We start from the raw sequence: 13,455 nt of genomic DNA, 5'->3' as shown, positions 1-13,455 counted from the left end.
CGGACTTTACCCGAAGGTGTCAGAGCGCTTCACAATAGGAACAGAAAAGATACAAACTGAGAACATTACACGAGCAACAGATTGCAGAGGCATACGTTACGTTACATACGGTAAAGTGATAATTGTGAGAAAACAAAAATACATGAGGTAGTAAAAATTGTGAGAAACCAGAAATACATGAGGTAGACAAGGTAATTGTGACACTTGTGAGCAAACAAAATACATGAGGTAGTAAAAATGTGGGCTACCAAAAATACATGAGGTAGTAAAAAGTGCACAGGAGGAAAAAGTGACAAGTGTGCAGGCTACAAGAGAAAATAGAGTATAATTTGCGGTATAATACTGCAATATATGTTAGACACTCAAGCACAAGAACAAACGATTACGTAGGCAAAAGTGGCACTTGTGCAAGTATCAAAGGTAAAAAACATGTGAGAGGAAGCAAACCGTGTGTTACAGGGGCAAAGTGGTGAGTGCAAGTTGCAAGAGGGTACCAAACACAAGTACATGGATAATACTGCAATAAAAGGCAAACACTCTAACCGCAAGAACACACTGGGAAGGCACTTCCATGGACATGAGAAGTAGAAATTATCAGTAGTGGGAGATCTTCCTTCAGATAAAAGAGAGTTACTTTTGGAGGTGTCTCTGGAGGAGGAGAGCTTTGAGGTCTTGCCCTCAAACAAGAACCCATTCCGAAAGTGGTTCATTTGCTAATAGAGTTGAGACGAGGGCCAGGCTAGGTGGCTATTGCACCCAAGACGCAAGCGCTCTGAGGTGTACTGGGCCTCACATGGCAGCTTATAGACAGCACCCTTTAGACTCTGGGAATGGGTTGCATCGAAGAGTCACTGTCTCTGACACCCCTATGTCAATGCCTGTCAGCGTCCACCAATACATAGTGTTTGGCAGGTGAGTACCCTCTGCTTCCACACTGGATGTGTGCTCTATTGATAGCAGGTGTGTGCGGGCTGTATTCCACCATAATACTGAGTTTTAAATATTAGACCTTGAAGTTATATGTATATATGTTCTTAGCTTGTGTTCCTGTACATACATGTAATCTGCATACTCCTGCTATCTAATGTTGGACGTTTGCATCATGTTTTTCATTGAAGAAATTTGAGTCCCAAGACCTTTGGGGAACTCCACTGTCTGTCCACAATGCACCAGCCCATCTCAGATTCCTTTTCTTCTGTTTTTGGGTTTGGATATTCGGGTATGTTGCACCGGAAGCGACGTATCCCATACTAGTTTTCTATGTGGCAGTTACTCACCCTTCAAACACTGTGAAGCCAACAACATTCCTGCATCACTGAGTAATTCTCCACCAAACACCTGGTCTTTGAACTCCATGGTCATCGACCATTAGCCTTCAACCCAGCGTGCCTCCAATGCTTGAATAACCTCGAGTCTTGTTGGTCGTCCTTTGGAGAATGCACCTAGACGACGGTATGGAACCTAGGGCCAGATGTAGGTAATTCATATTTACCGACTCTTAAATACCGAATTTTACCGATTCGGTATTTAAGAGTCGGTAAATATGAAGGGGGGAGATGTAGGTAATTCCAAATTGAGAATTACCAAATCGGTAGGATTCGGTATTTACCGATTTGGTAAATACCGAATCGGTATTGCCCATTGATTCCTATGGGCCATGAAGTCCATAGGAATCAATGGGCAATACCGATTCGGTATTTACCGAATCGGTAAATACCGAATCCTGCAAGGGTGCAGGGGGTGTCACTTTCACACCCTCTAGCACCCCAATTCCGGACTTGTGTGCCATGTGGCACACAGACATGCCCTAAGGGCATGTCTGTGTGTCACATTGCACAGGTGTGCATGCACACATGTGCATGCACACCAGGATTCGGTATTTTACCACCCAATTGGATTGGGTGGTAAAATACCGAATCTGAAAGGCCTTTGGGACACAGAAGAGTCCCACCTACATCTGGATTTTACCGAATCGGTAAAATTACCGATTCGGTATTTTACAGAATTGGTAAATTTACAGATTCGGTAAATTTACTGAATCTGTAAAATGATGCCCCTACATCCCAATCACCAAATATCGGTCGGTAACGGTCGAATTCGGCTGTTACCGACCGGTATTTGGGCTCCTACATCTGGCCCCTAGACTCTTCCAATTCTTCCCTAGATGTAACTCCAAACAGCCCTGGAGTTATCAACATGCTGTCTACCATGTGTGTCTTTTGCGAGACCATGAAGTGACTACTTTTGACTCCTGTATGCCTTCTGCTATGAAAAGACTCTCTGGTACCGGAGAGAAAGGCGATGGGCTTACCACAAGATGCAGCAACAATCCTTATTGGAAACTCTCAACATCTTCAGAGCTGAAGACTTGCCTTCCGCTGAGAAGGTAGAGGATGGGCCCTCTGGGGGTAGAGGTCTACTGAAGTAGGTGGAAAGTCCAGATGTCGAGGGTTACATCAGGGGTTTCCTTCACTCTGACACCCCCTTCAATCTCCGACTGAAATTGAGACACGAGCGTAGAGTGGGGGCTGTTGGTTCAAAGGGAGACTCTGTTATGGATTTTCTTACAAGGGTTTGATTCTTTAAGGAGAAGGAGGAACGGATGTCTCTTCATCTGGCCAAGAAAGATCTGAGTGGTCCATGTTCAGACGCTGCAGAAATTTCAAACCAATGACTGAAGTTGTTGTTCAGAGGAAGAACCTTATCAGTCGGGAGAGCCCTTTTGCATTATCTTCAGGTGGAATGAGAAATTGGCAATTGCTAGAACTCTTAGATATGCTCAGAGAATCCTTGGTGTGTCAGAAGCTGGGTTTGACAATCCAGAGAAAGGTTTACAAGAAGTGCACCTGAGAGTAGCTAGAGAAGGGGAAAGTGAATGAAGAAAGAGAAAAAGAGAAAGATCAAAAGGGCCCAGGCAACAGAAAAATAAGGGCAGAGAAAACAAACAGGACAGGGTGGAGAGAGAGAACAAGCATTTGCAATGCAATAGGTCTGGCATGTGCGAGAGTTTAAGCCATTGGCATTGTAGTTGACGATGCCTTTTACTTATGTTTTAAAAACCAATACATGAATAAAAGGCATTGTCCTTTACAACGCCAATTGCTCAAATTCTCGCAAATGCGAGACCTTTTGCATTACAAATGCTTGTTTTTGCTTCTGGTGACGTCAATTTCCAAGCAAATACTTTATTTTTCCAGCATAACCCCCAGAACACGAAGTCACTTAAACTCACGATGCCTGGCTAACGTAATCTGCGTCCCACCCAGTTGCCAATGTCTATAAATCCTGTTCCAGCCTGGGATTCAGAGAGGCAAAGTGCAATATTTTCCAGAATGTTCTGGAAATAAGCATGAGCGGATTTTGCGGATTGGCAATCCGCGAATTTGCGGATTTGCAAACTCGCAATCCGCAAAATCCGCGAATTCCCGCGAATTTGCGGATTTTTTTTTTTTTTTGTGTTCGCCCGTGTTTCTGCCAGTTCGCGAGGGGTTTTTACAATTTCGCAATTTGCGAACTTACCTGTCGGGTCGCAAGTTTTGCGAACTTGTTGTTTCTACGTGTCCAACCTGTTTGGGACACTCTTCTTCATCACTGCCACTCTCTGTCACCACTGCCACTCTCTGACTACTCATGCCACCCTCTGGCCCACCCATGCCACCCTCTGTTTCATCACCACACCCTCTGGTTGTCCAGTGTACATTATTTTTGGCAAAGCAAAGCACACCTTCCCTGCCTCAAGTGACCTGAATTAATTTGGGGCTGATTAATGTGTCACAGAATATTTTTTTAGCTGGCACCTGCTTCCTTAGTGCGCCCTGATTAGTGATCTTTTGCACTTGCTAAGTGCTTTCATTGTTGCAAAATTAGTTACAACACCTGCCCTGCCCCAACTGACAATAATGAATTAGGGGCTGATTAATGGATTTTAACTTCCAGCCTGGCTCCTGCTTGTCTCCCTTAGCTGTAATTCAGGACCTTTGTGGCATATGTGTAACTATTCTGAGGTTCAGAGCAGGGTCACATAATAGTTGCAACTGGCAACTGAACTCTGGAGGGGCCCCTCAGGAAGCACTACAGGAAATGGCTACTAATGATGAGCCTGAACTTTTGAACCTGGTAAGTAGTTACTTTCAGTTTTGCTAAAATCGTATTTCTGCAATTTCGCACTTATTCGCGGGGCGCGAACTCACGCGAACAGTGCGAGCAGTGCGAGCAAAATCCGCTGCTCGCGGATTTGCGGATTTTTCAGGAAATTCGCAAATCTCGCGGATTGCGGATTTCCCGAAAATCCGCAAAATCCGCGAGCGGAACGGATTTTCCGCCCATGCCTATCTGGAAAGCATCCAGGTCCAGTGAAATGTTGCGCTTCCATCACTGCATTATACCAGTTTATACATAAGCCATGCAGGGGTCTAAGGGAGGTGGCATTTGTGTGATAGCAGCTAAATTATCGATCGTGTCACCGGGGGACCCGAATTCCAATCCCAGCATTCGCACTTCCTTGAGCCGTGCGATCTTCGGCAAAACTCTTCACTTAAAGAGGTTTAGGCAGGGCTCTAACACACAGATTCATCAATGTCCCGATTTGTGAGTCCTTAATAGCGATTATTAAGGAATCGCTATTAAGGACTTGCAAATCGGGATTCATGTAGAAATCGCAAAATAAATTGCGATTCCTACAGCCTCCTTATTTGCGATTAGCAAATTGCTAATCACAAATAAGGAATAACTCCCCATTCATTCCCGACAGTCACCTGAAGCCCGCAGACAGGCAATGGACCATCCACCACCCTCTCATAGATGAATCACAGTCCATCTGCCTGCCAGATTCCACAGCTGTCAATGAGCTCCAGGGGATATTGGTCACTTGTCTTCCACCCCATGTAACCGACCCGTGTACCTCCCACTGTGCCAGTGATCATTGTGTATAAAGACTTGCAGCCCCATGAACAACAGCCCCACCACTCCACCCTCTGTGCACTAATTGGCCGCATGAGTGCCCACTCCCGGTTCCCCAGGCTGCACCCGCTTGAGACTCCTCATCTTGAGCAGGGCAGGAGAGTGGGTGCTGCAGGCCGCCCGCAGGAGGGTATACCCCCCAAGTACCAGCAAGAAACCCGGCGTTCCGCCATAGTGAAGGCAGTAAGCTTGTGTGCCTGGCAGGAGAAGAGAGCCAGCCGTGCTTGGCCTGCCGTGCCCTGGCTTGGGCAGGGAATCGAGCATAAAGGCGGTGAAAGCAGCTGGTATAGGCAGTAGGTATAGACTCCGGGCGAGGGATGCAGAACTAACTGAGGATGTAGGCGGGGCCCGGAGACAGGCCTGTAGGGTACAGATAACCACGTGGGAGGCAGGTTCACGGAACTTGCAGCCCTCGGCAAGAATGCTAGCATTGAACGAGTGTCCTGTCATTGCTGGGTTTAACTCTTTTCTCGGTTACGTGCCTGCACCTCTGTCCCCTGTCCAGGCCCGTTAGCCGGGTGCTGCAACGGCCTCCGCATCTAAAGCCCCACCCACACTGCATCCCAGCCTCCCACGCTCTGACTGGCACTGCCAGCCCAGGCATTGACCCCCTCTTCAGTCGAGGCCTACCTCACCTAGTCTGGTCCCCTTTTGGGGTCTTTCCCTCTGGACGAATACAATATTCTAAATACAGTATTGTGTTCTCATGAAAACCCACACAAGCGCTACAGAATTATATGCATGGAGATTAACTGCTTGGGGGGAGCACGTATGCCAACAATTGACTAAATTATGTATTTCTTTGCTATGCCGCCGTCTGTTATCTTTCAGTTACTTCATGAGGAAAATTAGTCATGTGCACGTTCTCCCAATGTAATCTGAACAGTGAACTCACAATAATTCAGTGATTAAATGCATGCCTATGTCTAATGCCAAATCCTACAGAAATGTAAAAATATGTTTAAAAATCGTCTCAGCCACCACATGGTGGCATGCTTCAAGTTCATCATTGGTTTTTTTAAGAGTATTCTTACTGAAGAGCAAGGCCTCCAGAGAGGAACTGGCGGGAAATATGGAAGCCCTCTAAGTGGAAAAAGAGACCAGGCGCTCAAGGGATATGTGACGTCACCAACAGCAGCGCTCCCAGTTTGTTCTTAATATCTAACGGCCCGTGCCGCACCAGTAGTACGGCCCACGGTGCAGCCGCCCAGCCGCGTGCAATTATTGTTGGTAACATCGCACTCCAGCAGCCCAGTGTGCCACTGGTATGCTGGAGTGCTAGCTTTACAAAACAAGCATTTGCAATGCAATAGGTCTCGCATTAGGAAAGGTTGAGCTATTGGTCTTGTAAATGACAATTTTTTTATTTATGTGTTTGTTTTGAAAATAGCAAAATTAATAGCTTTGTCATTTACAATGCCAATAGTTATAACTTTCGCAAATGTGACACCTATAACCTGGGGTTGCGCTGAGTGATGCTGTGGTGGTGCTGAGTGGTGCTGTGGTGGTGCTGAGTGATGCTGTGGTGGTGCTGAGTGGTGCGGTGGTGGTGCTGAGTGATGCTGTGGTGGTGCTGAGTGGTGCTGTGATGGAGCTGAGTGGTGCGGTGCTGTGGTGGTGCTGAGTGGTGCTGTGGTGGTGCTGAGTGGTGCTGTGGTGGTGCTGAGTGATAATGTGGTGGTGCTGGGTGGTGCTGTGGTGGTGCTGAGTGGTGCTGAGTGGTGCTGTGGTGGTGCTGAGTGGTGCTGTGGTGGTGCTGAGTGATAATGTGGTGGTGCTGAGTGATAACGTGGTGGTGCTTAGTGATAATGTGGTGGCGCTGAGTGATGCTGGGGTGGCGCTGAGTGATGCTGGGGTGGCGCTGAGTGATGCTGGGGTGGTGCTGAGTGATGCTGGGGTGGTGCCGAGTGGTGCTGTGGTGGTGCTGAGTGATAACGTGGTGGTGCTTAGTGATAATGTGGTGGCGCTGAGTGATGCTGGGGTGGCGCTGAGTGATGCTGGGGTGGCGCTGAGTGATGCTGGGGTGGCGCTGAGTGATGCTGGGGTGGCGCTGAGTGATGCTGGGGTGGCGCTGAGTGATGCTGGGGTGGCCCTGAGTGATGCTGAGGTGGCGCTGAGTGATGCTGTGGTGGTGCTGAGTGATGCTGTGGTGGTGCTGAGTGATGCTGGGTGGCACTGAGTGATGCTGGGGTGGCACTGAGTGATGCTGGGGTGGCGCTGAGTGATGCTGGGGTGGCGCTGGGTGGTGTTGTGGTGCTGAGTGATAATGTGGTGGTGCTGAGTGATGCTGGGGTAGCGCTGAGTGATGATGTGGTGATGCAGAGTGCAGAAAGGCACAAAAAACGAGTCTAACAGAGGGCAGAAAGGCACAAAAAATGTATCGCTTTGTCATTGACAATGCAAATAGTTATAACTTTAGCAAATGTGACACCAAAAGCATTTGTAATACAATATGTGTTGTATTTACATGGCTTAGATATATTGTTATTACACATAACAATGGCTTTTAATTTCTTTTAATAATTAATACTTAAATAAAGGTTATTGTAATATATAAAAGCAATAGCTTAAACGTTTGTAAATAACTTTTGTGAAGATTATGTTCAGTGTATTTTATTGTGACGAAAATCCAAGAACAGAAGTGAAATATTAACATCTTTTTGTGACATCTGTAATAAAGCTTGAAACATTGAGAGAACATATTTGAACCAGTAGTTGAATGGTTGCACAGATTGATGCTGTGGTGGCGCTGAGTGATGTTGTGGTGGCGACGAGTGATGCTGTGGTAGCGCAATCAATCAATCAATCAATCAATGACACTTATAAAGCGCGCTACATACCCGTAGGGTCTCAAGGCGCTGGGGGGGGGGGGGGGGGGGGGGTGCCGCTACTGCTCGAACAGCCAGGTCTTCAGCTTCTTCCTGAAGGAGAGGTGGTCTTGGGTCAGGCGCAGGTCGGTCGGGAGGGAGTTCCAGGTCTTGGCGGCCAGGTAGGAGAAGGACCTTCCTCCTGTAGTCGCTCTTCGGATGCGGGGGACGGCGGCGAGGGCGTGGTTGGCTGATCGGAGGTGGCGTTTGGGAGCGTAGAAGTTGACTCGGCTGTTGAGGTAGCTCGGGCCTTGGTCGTGTAGGGCTTTGTGTGCGTGGGTGAGGAGGCGGAAGGTGATTCTTTTGTTGACGGGGAGCCAGTGAAGGTCTCTCAGATGTCCGGAGATGTGGCTGGTTCGTGGGATGTCGAGGATGAGTCTGGCTGAGGCGTTCTGGATCCGCTGGAGTCTCTTCTGGAGCTTGGCGGTGGTACCGGCGTAGAGGGCGTTGCCGTAGTCCAGTCGGCTGGTGACGAGGGCCTGGGTGACGGTCTTCCTGGTCTCGGTGGGGATCCACCAGAAGATCTTCCGTAGCATGCGTAGGATGTTGAAGCACGCCGAGGAGACGTTGTTGACTTGCCTGGTCATGGAGAGGGAGGAGTCCAGGATGAAGCCCAGGTTGCGTGCATGGTCTGTCGGTTTGGGTGCGGTGCCCAGGGTGGGAGGCCACCAGGAGTCGTCCCAGGCGGAGGGTGAGGGGCCCAGGATGAGGACCTCCGTCTTGTCCGAGTTCAGTTTCAGGCGGCTGGTCGTCATCCACTCGGCATACCCGCATAGTGATGTTGTGGTGCCCCTGAGTGATGCTGTGGTGGTGCTGAGTGATGCTGTGGTGATGCAATAGATAGAGTGAGGGTGATAGATAGAGTGAGGGCGATAGATAGATAGAGGGAGGGCGATAGAGTGAGGGCGATAGATAGAGTGAGGGCGATAGATAGAGTGAGGGCGATAGATAGATAGAGGGAGGGCGATAGAGTGAGGGCGATAGATAGAGTGAGGGCGATAGATAGAGTGAGGGCGATAGATACAGTGAGGGCGATAGATAGATTGAGGGAGATAGATAGATAGATAGATAGATAGATAGATAGATAGATAGATAGATAGATAGATAGATAGATAGATAGATAGATAGATAGATAGAGGGCAATAGACAGATAGAGTGAGGATGATAGATAGACAGATAGAGTGAGGACAATAGATAGATATATAGATAGAGTGATGGCGATAGATAGTGAGTGCGATAGATAGATAGAGTGAGGGGTGATAGAGTGAGGGGTGATAGATAGAATGAGGGGTGATAGATAGAGGGAGGGGCGATAGATAGAGTGAGGGGTGATAGAGTGAGGGCGATAGATAGATAGATAGATAGATAGATAGATAGATAGATAGATAGATAGATAGATAGATAGATAGATAGATAGATAGATAGATAGATAGATCGAGTGAGGGCGATAGATAGAGTGAGGGCAATAGATAGATAGGATAGATAGATAGAGTGAGGGCGATAGATAGATAGATAGATAGATAGATAGATAGATAGATAGATAGATAGATAGATAGATAGATAGATAGATAGATAGATAGATAGATAGATAGATAGATAGATAGAGTGAGGGTGATAGATACAGTGAGTGTGATAGATAGATAGATGGTTGTGTGTGTGGTTGTGGTTGTGTGTGTGGTTGTGTGGTTGTGGTTGTGTGTGGTTGTGGTTGAGTGTGTGTGTGGGGTTGTGTGTGTGGGGTTGTGTGTGTTATGTTTGGGGTTGTGTTCGGGGTTGTGTGTGGTTGTGTGTTGTGTTTGGGGTTGTGTGTGTGGTTGAGTGTGGCTGTGTGTGTGCTTGTGGTTGTGTGGTTGTGTGTGTGCGCTTGTGTGTTTGTGTGTGTGTAGTTGTGTGTTGGTGTAGTTGTGTGTGTGGGGGGGTTGTGTGTGTGGGGGGTTGTATCTGTATGGGGGTTGTATCTGTATGGGGTTGTGTGTGTTTGGGGTTATGTGTACGGTTGTGGGGTTGTGTGTGGGTAGGATTGTGTATGGGGGGTTGTGTGTGTGTGTGTGGGGGTGTGTGGTGGGGTGTGGTTGGGGTGTGTGTGGGGTGGGGGTGGATGTGTGGGGTGTGGGTGTGTGGGTGGGGGGTTGTGTGTGTCGGGGTTGTGTGTGGGGGGCTCTGTGTGGGGGGTTGTGTGTGTGGGGGTTTTGTGTGTGTGTGTGTGTGGGTGGGTGTGTGTGTGGGGTGTGTGTGTGTTGTTGTGTGTGGTTGAACGGAAATGCTGAATCAGAAGAAAAGGGCAACGTGGCAAAAGGTTGGATGACAAGCAAGTCAATGTGAGCAGAGGAGCAAGGGTTTCCTTAGCAATGATGTTTCTTTGAGTTCATCACGCTGTCAGCAGTGACGTGCGTGGCGCCGGATGTATTTTGTTAGAAAAGTGAAAAGAACAGCAGCAACGGCTTAGTGAGAGAACCAGATATCGCCCCGGGATGCTATTTGGTGGTGCCGGTATGAGATATATGCAGCAAGCGCCCAAGGGTATATTTATTAGTGAGCGAGTAATTGAGAGCGGACACGAAACAGTGACTTCATGGGTTTCATACAAGCAACGTTTTAGAACATGAAAATGGGATAAAAAAAATCGGGAAATTTATTTTCTCCATTGATTTATTTAAAAGCAGGGGTAATTTTGAACGGGGGACAGCATAAATAAAGCAGTTTTGGCTTGAAAAATCGTCAGTCTTCGGGTTGCAGGTAGCAAGCTCATTTTCATTGGTGTTACTCTAAGTACGAGAAAGCAAGCTGTGGACAAATTGGAACGTCCGAGTGGAAGGAGAAGCAAAGCTTGTATTGTAACAATAGTATAAAAGAATTGCATAGAACGGGTAGGGAAACAGCAAAGAGGCATGTGGCGGTGGGGCTTTGAGAGCCCAGCTCCAGGGGTGTACATGCTTCCTAAGGTGAAGTGGCGAGATGAACGCACACAGATCAGAGGCAGGAAGGAGGGTGTGCAGCAGCCAGGGCGCCTCTCAGAGAAAAGAGGGCCCTTCACAGATGCCGAGGTGCCCCGGGATCCCGCAGACAGGTCTGCACTTCAGCAAACACCACAGCGCATCTGGAGCCTGCAACCTTCTCGGCTCAGTGTGACTTCGAGGAATCCAACAAGTGTGAAGGAAAAGTGAAACTACAAGTTCCAGAATGCACACTGTCGCTGCCCAAGACTCATGGACTGGCTTAAGGTGCGACATGTGACACAGTCGCACTTGGCACGTGGTTGTGGTATGCCGTCAGTATTACGACTGAACTGATGTGGTCAGTGGCCACATGGAGGGAGTTCATTTCATCGCGCGAAACCCATGTTTCAAAAACTGTTTTTTTTAAACAGACAACACTGATTATGCAATGAAGGGAAGTCAAACGAAACATGCACTAGAGCAGGGGTCTTTAAACTGTTGGGTCTGGCTCCCCTAGGGGGTCTCACGTGATCCCAGAGAGGGCACCAGACTCTGTCCAAAAGCAGCATCATGCTGACAACAGTGCTTTGTTTTTAGTGTGGAAAAAATGAGAGGAACTAAGGTGCTCTGTAAAGGGACATCACTAATCTCTTTTGTGATTTATATCTGTGAAAGCAGGGGGAAGAGATGTGTAGAGATGAACCGCTGTTCAATACATATAGTAATAAAAACTCAATTTCGTAATATGCTTCGTATAACACGCACATGTTTTCCCTGAAGGAAAGGATTATTTGAAGTAAACCTGAAACTCTTCTATCTTGCTCATTAAAAATAAAAGCTGCCTTATCTTAGCCATGAATAATAAAAAAAATCAGCTGCAAAGAAAAGTTTGCTGTACGCTGTACAAAACCAGGATGCGGGCCCTTAACCCATGCCACGGACATCCTGTGCTGTGCTCTAATGCCACCGCTGCTGGTCGCACAGTGCAGTGAACCGTGGCCATACTCGACTCGGCACGTTGCTCTCTCTGCTATCCCCATTTCAGAAAGAGGAGAGGGGCAACAGTGAGATTTGATTTTACCCGCCTATGGGCAGAGGCATCCAGTCCCAAAAGAGCGTTTCCAGGAGACAACAGAAACTGCCCAAACAGGCCAAACTCACCACAGCAACCACCGTCTGCCGACATGAGAACCTGACGCCAGTGGCGTCACTAGGGTTGGTGTCACCCGGTGCGGGTAACTCATGGTGTCACCCCCTCACGACTTACCGCATGGACCTCCTTCGCTCCGAGTCTGCCAGTGGGCACAGTTGGCAAATAACGGGACCATACAGAATCCTTAGTAACGTTTGTAAATTTAATTTGTCACACCCCTATTTGAGGGGATAGCAAAGTCTATAATCATTGCTCCTGAGGAGGGGGCAGCCCTGCTAGCCCCGAGGAGACGGCTTCCCCCTCATTTCATGGCGAACCTGGCAGTTTAACCAGGTTTTACTGGTGGATGCGTTTCTGCCAGGCAGCTCTTCACCATGGTGGCGTTGTGTGACAATGACACCGTAGTTGAGCCTCCCACCCAGGCTTGGACATCGGGGGGAGCTGCTCCTACAAGCTATTCCAAATAAAGGTCTCAGTTCAATAGCACATAAATGCCCAATAAAGGACTGCCAAATATAGCCCCTGCCCCCCTTCCTGTACTGTGATGGGAGTGACAGAAGTAAATGGTCTGAAAAATGATAGCGCCACAGATTCACCCCTTGTGTCGTCTTCACATTTCAATTTACAGATGGCTGCCAGTGGCAGGTCCCATGATACTGAATCTTACAGCACATTTTTCATTACATATTAAAATTGTATCAACTTTCAAAGCACAGCAAATAGTAGATGGTGACTTTAAAGAACACCAGGTTACTTGCCCAATCCTACGTACCCATAGACATTCTTTCAGAGAGCACCGAAAATAGACACAAGTAGTGAATCAGAGAGAGAACAAAGTAAAAGTGAGAACAGCCCACACATGGTGTGTGGCGAGCAAGCGCAGTGAGCAACCACTACTAGGGGGAGTTTGGGGGGTTACACTTCTCCCCTCCCAAGAAAATTTGAGAGACAGAAAGGTCAAAAACAAAGCTTTTTTGAACACATATTAGATTGATAATTGATTTAAGGTTATAATGAGTTATTGACAGTAAAATGTATTCAGAAAGTGGCCGTGGGATATGCTTCTAATAGCAGAATGTCTCCAAATACGATACAATGTGGAAGCAGAAGCCATTTCTCTCCGAGCCATGGAGTTTCTGTCATCATTCAGCACTTCTCCCTTTTCCACAACAGCAGTTAAAACATGAATGGCTAAATATCCTAGTTTGCAAAAGTTTTCTAAATAATAATGGCTCAGCCATATTTGTCTCAAAATGCAAGATGATGTGATCATTTCAACTAATAAATTGTTTGTAGCTCAAACATATCAAAAGTTAAGAAAAAATGTGACTTGTGTTGCTGCAGAGTAGATGACATAGCTCAATGTTCTATGTTAGGATTTTAACTTATAAACTGCAAGTAACAAAAGGAACGCTCTGACAAAAACAGTAGCCCACCACCCACTGGCCTATTTACATGATTATGTGCACTTTGTGATCTGCATGGTACATGTTCTTTGCAGCAGGTACATTAACCCTCTGAGCTACCTTTCCATGAGTCA

At 47.4% G+C, this 13,455-nt stretch overlaps 1 protein-coding gene across 1 annotated transcript in view; it reads left to right on the top strand.

Moving 5' to 3' along the window:
- Window positions 1–13,455, top strand: part of GAA (alpha glucosidase) — a 446,470-nt gene that overhangs the window by 242,695 nt on the left and 190,320 nt on the right. The window lies entirely within an intron of this gene.

Source organism: Lissotriton vulgaris, chromosome 7, assembly GCF_964263255.1.
Source record: "Lissotriton vulgaris chromosome 7, aLisVul1.2, whole genome shotgun sequence".
Taxonomy (NCBI): domain Eukaryota; kingdom Metazoa; phylum Chordata; class Amphibia; order Caudata; family Salamandridae; genus Lissotriton; species Lissotriton vulgaris.
Note: the sequence above shows the minus strand (reverse complement) of the source record. Positions and strands in the feature narration are given on the sequence as shown.